Below are 12004 nucleotides of genomic sequence, written 5' to 3' on the forward strand. Positions count from 1 at the left end.
GGACCAATTTTGACCAAACTTGGTACAAAGCATCCTTGGGTGAAGGGGAATTTAAATTGTTAAAATAAAGGGCCAAGTCCCCTCACAAGGGGAGATAATCAAGAAAAAACAAAAATAGGGTGGGGTCATTAAAAAATCTTCTCAAGAACCACTGGGCCAGAAAAGCTGAAACTTATGTGGAAGCATCGTAGGGTAGTGTAGATTCTAAATTGTTCAAATCATGACCCCCGGGGGAAGGACGGGGCCACAATGGGGAATCAAAGTTTTACATAGAATATATCGGAAAAAATCTTTGAAAATCTTCTTCTCAAGAACCACTGGACCAGAAAAGCTGAAACTAAAGTGGAAGCATTCTGGGATAGTGTAGATTCTAAATTATTCAAATCATGACCCCCAGGGGTAGGGCGGGGCCACAGTGGGGAATCAAAATTTTACATAGAAATATATAGGAAAAATCTTTGAAAATCTTCTCAAGAACCACTGGGCCAGAAAAGCTGAAACGTATGTGGAAGAATTCTGGGGTAGTTTAGATTCTAAATTGTTCAAATCATGACCCCCGGGGGAAGGGCGGGGCCACAATGGGAAATCAAAGTTTAACATAAAAATATATAGGAAAAATCTTCGCAAGAACCACTGGGCCAGAAAAGCTGAAACTTATGTGGAAGCATCCTGGGGTAGTGTAGATTCTGAATTGTTCAAATCATGACCTCCGGGGGAAGGGCGGGGCCACAATGGGAAATCAAAGTTTTACATAAAAATATATAGGAAAAATCTTTGAAAATCTTCTTCTCAAGAACCACTGGGCCAGAAAAGCTGAAACTTATGTGCACATTGAAGGATCCTGGGTTAGTGTAGATTTCAAAATGTCTAAATTATGATCAGAGGGGTAGGGTGGGGATGCATTATGTATTACAAGGAGGAATTCTGGTAAAGAACAGAATGGCCAAAGCTTCTTAGGTCAGCGATGTGGCCCATGGGCCTCTTGTTATCTGTTGGTGTCTAACTTTTTTGCAGGCCCACATAAATTAGTACTGTTCTCGCATATGTCTTTTTAGAGTGCTTAAATGGAACAATTTCACTATCAGAGCTTGCACTTGAATCATCCAAGTCACTGTTGCAAATAAAATCTGGTCAATCAACGGTTCGTAGTTGACATTTGATCGAAGCGCGTTAGACCGAATTATATTGCAAACCAAAAAAAAAACAAAAAACAAAAGGCCCAGGGGCCACATCGCTCACCTGAGCAATTGGCTAAGAAAAAGCACATATCAGATCAGAACTGAAAGTTTACTGGGGAGAGGGGGGAGGAGGGGGCTTGAATTTTACCCCCCCAGGGGTTCATGATTTGAATAAACTAAAATCTACACTACCTGAGGATGATTCCCTATAAATATCACTAAGCATGGCTATGTAAAACTTTTATCGGTCATTTGGCCCCACCCTACCCCCGGGGGGTCATGATTTGAACAAATTTGAATCTACACAACCTGGGGATGATTCCACAGGAGTTTCATCTTTCCTGACTCGGTGGTTCTTGAGAAGAAAATTTTTCCTATATATTCCTATGTAATTTTTGATCGGCCATTTTGGCCCCATCCTACCCCCGGGGGTCATGATTTGAACAAACTTGAATCTACACTACCTGAGGATGATTCCACATGAGTTTCATCTTTCCTGGCCCAGTGGTTCTTGAGAAGAAGATTTTTAAAGTTTTTTCCAATATATTCCTATGCAAAATTTTGATCGGCCATTTTGGCCCCACCCTACCACCGGGGATCATGATTTGAAGAAAATTGAATCTACACTGCCTGAGGATGATTCCACATGAGTTTCATCTTTCCTGGCCCAGTGGTTCTTGAGAAGAAGATTTTTTAAAAATGCCATTATTTTTTCTCTAATTCATGATTATCTCCCCTTGGAAAAGGGCGTGGCCCTTCTTTTGAACAAACTTGAATCCCCTTTACCCCAGGAAACTTTGTAGCAAGTTTGGTTGAAATTGGCCCAGTGGTTCTTGAGAAGAAGATGAAAATGTGAAAAGTTTACGACAACGACAGACGACGGACAAATTTTGATCAGAAAAGCTCACTTGAGCCTTCGGCTCAGGTGAGCTAAAAAAAAGAATTTGTTTTAATCTTACAGACATTTTTTCTTCGCAGGTACGATAAGGCTTCCCAGAGAATATTGTAGTGTTCTCTCTGCATGCACTTCTCTGAACTACAATTGTATGACGTCATAATTGAAAATGACGTCAAGTAACTGCATACTTGAGCTGTAATGAGTGTCATGAACTTTACACCTTATTTCAATGTGCATATAAAGTTGCAGAATGCTTGTATAAAATAAACATGTTTTTATCATTTCTTCAAAAGTCTAATTTATCCGAATAATTTATATAACTAAATACTTCATTACGCAGCACAGTTAAGGTTACAGTAAGGAGGCGGGGCCTAATTTATACGGGAAATGTTTACTATGACGTCACACATAATATAAGGCCTTCAAAATACCACAAAATGAAATTATTTGCTATTTCAAACAGCTGGATAGTTGAATACTACATACAAACTTACTTTAACATGCAGTTTCGGCGTTTGTTAAATCCCACACAACAGTATATAAACGATGCATCGATCGCAATGCACATGTAAATGTGACGTCATCTCGCAAAAATGACGCAGTTTGTACACAGTGAGAGGCCGATCAAGTCACATTTTGTACAATGAAAAATGTCTTTTGTTCTCAAATAAAATATTATTTGCTGTAAAATAAAAAGCCGTTAACTTGGATGCGATGTCTATTTTAGTATTTTACTTATAAACTGTACGTGCATTCTCCAGACAAGCGATACTGTCGTGTGTTTGTATGCAGATTCATTAAAAAACTAATGAAAGGGCCCTAATAAATCGATTTATTGCAAGGGCATACCCTCAATGTATCTTGTCAAAATTTTACACATAAACTCAAGAAGCAATAAGATATTTGAAAAGTGCTGCGAACCTCTTGAAATCTTGCAAATAAATTAATTATAGCTATATTTAATGTAGTTGAACCGCAAAATATTCAATCTGCCGTCCAACAAATTAATTTTTGCCAATTAAAAAAGGGAATCTATATTGTGTTGAAATGGATTATAAAATAAACTAAGATTTTTAACTTGGTTATGCCCTTGCAATATTGAAATTTATAGATGACCTCTAAACTGCAAGTATAATTGCCAAAGTCATGTGACGTCGACATCACATGACAAGTTTAAATAAAAAATATAAATGTCCCCAACATGAACAATTAAACCACATAACATTTTTTGATATCAGTGAATTCGTAAAAAGAATCGCCCATCCTAGTCAAGTATGTATTTTTTATCTTAAAAAATCGCCGATATTTCCATTCGTAACCTTAACTGTGCTGCGTACTCTTGTTTAAGAGTCAGCGTGTTCAAACTACGTACGAAAGTATACGTTTGACATTTACCCTTTTATATAAACGTGGACATATGCAGAATTCATAATACGTGTATAAAAGAGCCTGGCGCAGGTTGTTACTAAGGGTTTATTTAATATCTTTTGTGGAAATATCTAAGAGGAGATTCCCCTCTTGCTGAATCCTGCTTGGGAAAAATATATGATGGCTTTGTTTTAAAACAGATGACGATATTCAGCGATAAAAACCCTCAGATTAGTCGGTAAGTTGATTCATTACAATTCATTACAAATGCCTAAAATCAATGAGCTTTGAAATGGTGACTCTCTGATTTTTTACTTATAAAACTCAAACATAAAATTGCTCATTTTTGCAATGTTTTGCACAAAAGAAATTAGATTAAGATTATTTAAAAAACCTTTTTTTCTGAAGACTGAACATGATCATTGATGATACTGGTTATCTTGGATACACTCATATGCTTTACTTTTTTCCCCTTATCCCACTTTCTGAGCTAGATATGACAGGTATGCATCAAGTACCTATAAATGCAAAATTGTGCCATAATCAGTTTATTATTCATTCAAACTGTGATGGTTAAAGCAATACATCACATGCAGGCTAAAAGAATAATTTTTAGTGATGTAATGAAAAAAAAAATTAATACCTGATCTGTCAACCACTTTGGACTTTTTAGAGACATGAGATCAGCATCACTGACTTTATAACCATAAACTCGGGCTTTAATGTAATTTGTTGCCGTTTCCTGATCCCATATTTTCATAAGCTTGTTGTTGGCTATAAAGTGTTTAATACTTATATCAGATGTATTCATACAAAAAGTATTTAAAAATTAAACAGTAAAACTCTTCAATCTATGTTACCTTTCTGTGAATCAATGTCAGTCCAGGTTTTCCCTTTACAGTGAGCCGTTGATTCGCCTGTTTCCCACTGTACTTTCTTTTTCCCTTTTTTCTTAGAATGGCTTCTGATTTCAGATGCTTTAATAGAATATAAGATGAAAATATACGTGTACATTCATTACTAAGTAAATGTAAAAAGGCTTTAAATAAATGAGTCAATAATACAATTAATTAATGACTGTATATATATTCTTTGACCCCTACTTTTGAGAAAGTGAGGGAGCATTAATTCTCATTCATCTGTCCGCCTGTCACAAAAACCTTAAACCCCAGGCAGCGGTAGTCACTACCGCATTTTCTATGGGAGGAGCTTATCTAGATAACACAGAGCAGCTGGATATATTTAGCATCACTTTTCCTTATCAGCTGATAAGAACATGTCTTATTTGATAATCTGCTGACCATTGCTTCTACAATTTACCAGTGAAAAGGCAAAAATACTAACAAATAATTTATTAATTTAGCTTTCAGTTAATTAAATACTGTAAATATATTATATTTAGCGTGTACGATATTTGGCGGAAAATGACTTTTGAATAAGATTTCATTTAGCGCATTTCTTCATATTCTTATGTATGTGTTTATATATTCGAGACATTTAGCGTTGTACTTGATTAAGCGGTTGCTGCGTTCCGCCAAAGCCGCTAAAAAGAATACACAGCCAAATGTAATACGTTTACAGTATAACTAAATGTTTACTAATAAATTACGCATGCAAAAAAACCCAATTAATTAATTATGTTTACCATTTAAATTATAATTCAATATAATGTATCAAGACTGCTCCATGGATTTATAACAGTTAAAAACCTAATTTTGAACCAGACCAGCAATCAGGTACGCAAACACACTATCACACTCGGTAGAGTGAACTGATAATTTTATCCCACAGCATCATTGTAAATTTATTAGTTTTTGGCACAAGATTTTTATGTCCAGATCTAGCTCTTGGTTGTCTAGCATCCTCATAATTACTTACAACCGAAAAATTTCAACCAAATCTCAACGTAATTTCAACCAATGTTCACTTTTGTTCAGTGTTGATATTTGACGTTGAAACAACGTTGAAGCTTCAACGTTGCCTCAACTTTCATTTGCAACCAAAAATTAACCATAAATCAACCAAAAATTCAACCCATTTTCAACGTTTATTCAACGTTGAAAATTGACGTTGAAACAACGTTATGTCTCAACGTTGCCTCAACTTTCATATGCAACCAAAATTCAACGTTGATTCAACGTTGAATCGCAACGTTGATTCAACGTTGAATCAACGTTGAAATGCCTGCTGGGTAATGACTTGTTTGTGTAAAGTAAAGTAACAGAAAATAAAAAAGGTGATTTTTACGAGTTGATGGACATCAACTCAGTTATGTTCTTACAAATGTTGACCTAATTTTGACCAAAGAACACACCTCGTTTATTCAGTTCCTTCTACGATAAATTGTATCACACCTTGAGAAACTCTACATAAATAAAAGCGAACATATTGTAATGAGTAATGAAAAAGGCCTATGCCATTCAAACGTTGGTGTGACCTGGAATAATGGAACAGTCCAGGAGCCTGTTCACCCCTGTTTGAATGGTATAGCCCTTTGCTATATAAATGACTGCAGAGGCAGTCTCGATCTCTCTCTCTCGAAAACCCACAGAAGAAGCAAGAAGCTGAATAGAAGATTAAAGGTAGCAATAAAAATTAGAAGTATTTAAAAGGGAAAAAGAAAGATAAGGCTAGGGTACAGAGCACCGGTCTGTATTTAGCCAAGGAATTGAATTGAAGCACAAGGTGTAGTAATCCTGAGTAAGGGTGAGGCACTGAGTGCTCAATTCAATAGGAACTTGGTTACGGAACCAGGTGCAAGGAGCCCAGTCACAGTACCCGGTTACAAAGAACTAACCTCTAATTGTGTCCTGCTGTTTCATTAAAAAAAAAACCCAGGGACAAGCATCCCCTGTAAATGACGAATAACAATTATTTTTGTATATAATATTGATTCCCCATATTAATTATAGGCTCAGATAGAGCCAGAGGAAAAGTATATATATATATATATATTGGACCCTGTATCTCCTGAAAACGGACCCTTTATTAGGTTACACGTTACATTTTGGTGGCAGCTGGTAAAGGGATACAGGGTACATTTAATTGTTAGAATCTGTGTTTAAGTTTTTTTAACGGTGAACTGTGCTCTGTCACCGGGTTCAGATACAAGGTACAGAGTTCTGTGTGCACTGTGTTAGGTACGTGCACCACAGTAAGATTTAATATAGTTAAGTACCGAGTATTTTTGTTTGGTTACTTGGTATACAGAAATTAAACATGAAGAATGAACAAGAATCAGAACTGTGGGCAGATCTTGAAGAAATTGACGTTAGACGACGACAATTAAGAGAAACGTTGGAAAAGTTAAAGTCTACGCCAAGCTCATTTAATGTTAGTAGGCCCTCCTTAGTCACTGATTCTGGTGTAGACTTGAGGCAAAAGACTGATGACGACAGTATAGATGAGTTGATGGGTAAAGCTTACATAAGCTCCACCACAAGAGCAAGTAATGTGAAAGGAGCTATGGGTGGATACGAGGAATACAAGACCAAAGCTTATGATTTCCATGTTCCTGGAAACAAAGATATTTGGGGAAGAGGCGATGTTTACACCACACCAAAGTCAGCGTACACAGGAGTGTCACTGGCTAAAACAGCATATACACCACGGATTTCAACGCCACATGTACACTGGAGTACGTTAGGTGTAAGCTCAATGTCAACACCCACAAGTGTTACATGGAGTGGTGCAAAGGACACAGAACCCATGCCGACTGTACCAAGTACACCATTAGGTGCAGCGTTACCAGTGAATGAAAACAGTGGTTATTGTCCTAGTACAAATACATTTGGTAAAACTGTGATGAAGCCTGCGACATTTGATGGTACTGGGTCCTGGATTGATTACAAAGCTCATTTCGAGGCATGCAGTAGCATCAACCTGTGGAATGATAGACAAAAAGGCTTATACCTGGCAGCATCATTAAGAGGCCAAGCACAAACAGTTCTTGGAAATATGAAGACAGATAATGCTTGTGCATATAGAGATTTGTGTGAAGCATTAGAGGCAAGATTTGCACCGACTAATCAGACGGAACTTTATCGAGCCATGTTAAAGGAAAAACATCAAAGGCCAAAGGAGACACTGCCAGAATTAGGTGAAAGTATACGACGACTAGCACATTTAGCGTACCCAACGGCACCACGAGAGGTTACAGAGATGATTGCTAAAGATCAGTTCATCGACGCCTTAACGGACTTTGATATGCGCCTTAGAATACAGCAGTCTCGGCCCAAATCCTTAAATGACGCAGTTCGGCTGGCCGTGGAGATTGAAGCTTTTTGTAGAGCTGAACGCCAGAGAAGACACGATGTTAGTTTTGCAAGAACAGCACATGGTGAATTAGAGGGGCAATCAGAAGCTGATACAAAGGTACGGGAAGATTTGAAACAATTACGAGATGAACTTCGGTCGTCACTGCGAGACCTCGAGAACAAAATAGCCACTTTGTCAGAACGCAAAGAGACCAGTAGACAACAAAAATCTGATGAATCAAGTTCGATACCAAGTTCCGATCAAATAAAGTTCCCTTTTAAGTGTCATAACTGTGGTAGACGAGGCCACAGGGCTAAAGACTGTTATGTTAAAAGGAGAACGGAGATAAGTGGTAAAGCAAGCAATGCATACACGGCATCCCCAAAGGAGGCAGTAGAACAAAAAGAGGTAACCGAGGCTAAGCCAAAGAATAGGAAGTCTAATACGAGTTCAGTCACTCAAACACGAGTTGATGTTCAGTCTGGGTTATTTATAAAGGCTAGTGTTAATAAGGTGCCTTGTACATTGTTAGTGGATACCGGGGCTACACTGACAATTTTGTCAAATAAAGTATTTGAAAACATGCTTAGCACGGAAACTGTCGAACTAATGCCCATAACACAGAAAATAATTCTAGCCGATGGAACTCCATTGCAAGTGCAGGGTAAGTGTACATCCAACTTTATGATAGGAAGTCATGAATTCACTTTTGAAGCAGTTGTCGCTGATATCAGTACCGACGGCATCTTAGGTTTAGATTTCCTGAAACAAAATAAATGTTTGGTGGATGTTTCTTCAGGGAAAATGTATGTTGGAGGAATTGAGCATGAGCTCCAACTTGAGGGTCACTTAGGATGTTTCAGAGTCAGCCTAAAGGAGACAATAACCATTCCACCAAAGAGTGAGATGCTATGCCCTGGTCAGTTACTTGCACCTAGCAATTTTAATTGTAAAGGACCATTAGTAATGGAGGCTTACGAAAAGTTTCAGAAAAGCGGTAAAGCTTTGGTTGCGAGATCGCTGATTAACCCCAGAGACAATGTCATGGTAAGGTTAATGAACGTATCCGGCAGTCCTCAGATTGTTTACAAAAACACGGTTGTAGGAACCACGTCAGCTGTTACAAATGTTGTGGAAAGTCAATGTAGAGTAGATGTCACTGAATGCCAAGAGAGCTGTCTCCCAGAACACCTTAAAGAGTTGTACGCTGAGGCCATCAAAGATTTGAATCCCGATGAAGCGGAGAAAACAAAGAAAATACTCCTTCGTTTCCAGCATTTGTTTTCCAAATCAAAAGATGACTTCGGGAGAACTTCTGTCATCAAGCATAGAATAAATACGGAAAATGCTAAGCCTACTAAACAACCGCCACGTAGGTTGCCTCATCATGCAGCTGATTTTGTCGATCAAGAGGTAGAAAATATGATTGACAAAGGAATCGTGGAACCCTCTTCTAGTCCATGGGCTGCAGGCGTGGTACTTGTTGAGAAAAAGGACGGTACCAAAAGATTTTGTGTGGACTACAGGTCCTTAAATAGTAAAACTGTGAAGGATGCATATCCTTTACCCAGGATCGACGATTCATTAGACCGTTTACAAGGGGCAACGTTATTTTGTACATTGGATCTGCATTCCGGTTACTGGCAAGTTGAGATGGAGGAAAGCGATAAGCCAAAGACTGCCTTCGTAACAAGAAACGGACTATACCAATTCACAGTAATGCCGTTTGGACTCTGTAACAGTCCAGCGACATTTGAAAGGCTTATGGAGACGGTGTTAGCTGGTTTAAACTACAAGATTTGCTTAGTTTATATTGATGACATTATTGTATTTGGTCGAAATTTTGAAGAGACCCTATGGAATTTAGAACAGGTGTTTCAAAAACTTGAAGAAGCCGGCCTAAAACTAAAGGCAAAGAAATGTTCTTTATTTAAGAAAGAGGTGTTGTTTCTGGGATATAAAGTATCCGGAGAAGGTATTCAGACTGATCCACAGAAGATCTCAGCCATTGACAAATGGCCTGTACCCTTGAATGTCACCGAGGTTAGGTCATTTGTAGGGTTATGTGGCTATTACCGTAGATTTATCAGTGGTTTCTCTTCTATAGCCAAGCCCTTGTTCAAACTTACGGAAAAAGGGAAAGAATTTAAATGGACTGCTGAGTGCCAAACAGCATTCGAAAAACTTAAATTTCATTTGGTCAATGCACCAATACTCGCTCACCCAGACTTCGCTTTGCCATTCGTCTTAGATACTGACGCCAGTCAGACGGGACTTGGTGCAGTCTTGTCGCAAGAAATACAAGGACAAATAAAAGTAATAGCTTACGCTAGTAGGACATTGTCCAAGTCAGAACGACGTTACTGTGTTACTCGAAAAGAACTCTTGGCAGTGGTTTTTGCTTGTAAACATTACCGGCATTACCTCTATGGGCACAAAGTTATTATCAGAACAGATCACAGTGCTCTTAAGTGGTTGTTCAATTTTAAAGATCCACAGGGCCAGGTAGCGAGATGGATAGAGTTTCTTGGTACCTATGACCTCGAGATAAGGCACAGACCTGGTGCAAAGCATGGTAATGCTGAAAGTCTAAGTCGACACCCATGTCACCAATGTGGGTATTCTGAGGTCATAGAGGAAAACCTTTCAACTGCCAATGCTGAACCTCAAATTTCAGAAACAAATTGTAAAGTGGACGCTGTATCTACTATGCCAGTTCTTCTACAAAGTCTTCAAGATGAGGATATGGATCTATCAAAGATAAAATGTTGGGTAGAGAATAAAAAGCGTCCAGAGTCTTCAGAAATCAAGCATGAAAGCAAAGTAGTTAAATCAGTATGCTCTCAGTGGAATCATTTAGAAATTAAAGATGGTCTTTTGTGTAGAAAATGGATAGGTGATAAAAAGACATATCACCAGGTGATTGTCCCCTTGTCTGAGAGGAAAAATATTTTGCAGCAATGCCATGATGCCAGAACCTCTGGACATCTTGGAGTCAACAAGACTCTTGAAAGAGTCAGAGAACGCTTCTATTGGACTGGGCTTCAGCACGACGTAAGAAGCTATGTATTAGGTTGTACACAGTGTAGAAAAAGGAAGAACCGTGCTGCAGGGAAATCATTTATGCAACTTGATCAAACGGGGCGTCCCTTGGAACGCGTGGCGACGGACTTAATGGGACCATTACCAGAAACTAATGATGGTAATAAATACATACTTGTAATTTCAGACTACTTTACTAAATGGACGGAAGCATACCCACTCAAGAATATGGAGGCTCTAACTGTAGCAGAAAGGATTGTTGAACAATTCATTACCAGGTTTGGTGTGCCAGAAGTGATACATAGTGATCAAGGTAGACAGTATGAAAGCCGTTTGTTTAAAGAACTTTGTAACCTTCTTGGTATTCACAAGACTCGAACTACGGCCTTCCACCCGAAGTCGGATGGAATGGTCGAACGCTTTAACAAGACTTTGGCGACTATGTTAACTGCGTACGTTTCAGACCATCAACATGATTGGGACAAACATTTACCATATGTGTTGATGGCCTACCGGTCTGCGATACATGAGAGCACGGGGTACACCCCTAACATGCTTATGCTAGGGAGGGAAGTTTCGACCCCTTTAGATATTATGTATGAACTACCTTTGGATCGTGAAAGAACTAATGTGCATGAATATGCATGGAATTTACGAGATACCATGGAAGAGGCTCATCGAAATACACGACTGTTCACAAATCAGTCAATGTTGAGACAGAAAAGATACCATGACAGGAATGCCACCGAAAAACAGTTCGAAATTGGTGACAAGGTTTTGGTATTTATTCCTCAAAGAAGTATAGGGAAATCTCCTAAACTAATGAACTTTTGGTATGGGCCTTATGTAATTATTGAAAAACATACCAATCTGACTTATAGGGTGCAGAAATTGGGTGAAAAGAAAACCATGGTCATCCACATTGACAGGTTAAGACATTATGGATCTCAGAGACTTAGTTTTGAGACAGATGAAATGGGTGATGATGAACCTGGTCAAACCGAAGAGTTAGTATTAGAAGAGACAGAAAGTGTAAACCCTGGTGCAAATGAAAATGGTTTACGTGCAAAAGAATTAGATACTGAACTAAGTGATGGGTTAGGTCTATCAACCGACACAAATCTTAATGAGATGGAACTTGAATACACAAGTAGAAGGCGGTGTAGGAGGCCTAAATGGCACTCTGATTATCAGTTTGATTATACTGTATAGTAAATGTACTTTGCTAAGTAAGCAATGTTCTTTTTATTTATTTTAGATC

At 38.4% G+C, this 12004-nt stretch overlaps 1 long non-coding RNA gene across 1 annotated transcript; it reads right to left on the bottom strand.

Annotated features, from left to right (window-relative positions):
• Positions 1-3734: 3734 nt before the first annotated feature.
• LOC134281121 (uncharacterized) lies at positions 3735-4424 on the bottom strand. The gene is made up of 3 exons (XR_009995018.1): positions 4305-4424; positions 4088-4218; positions 3735-3962 (listed from the first exon to the last, which is right to left on the bottom strand). It is a non-coding gene; the product is annotated as an uncharacterized LOC134281121 (long non-coding RNA).
• Between the last annotated feature and the right edge of the window lie 7580 nt (positions 4425-12004).

The sequence above is a fragment of the Saccostrea cucullata genome, unplaced genomic scaffold (assembly GCF_032062105.1).
Source record: "Saccostrea cucullata isolate Sc308-1 unplaced genomic scaffold, CSIRO_AGI_Scuc_v1 ctg5684, whole genome shotgun sequence".
In the NCBI taxonomy this organism is placed as follows: domain Eukaryota; kingdom Metazoa; phylum Mollusca; class Bivalvia; order Ostreida; family Ostreidae; genus Saccostrea; species Saccostrea cuccullata.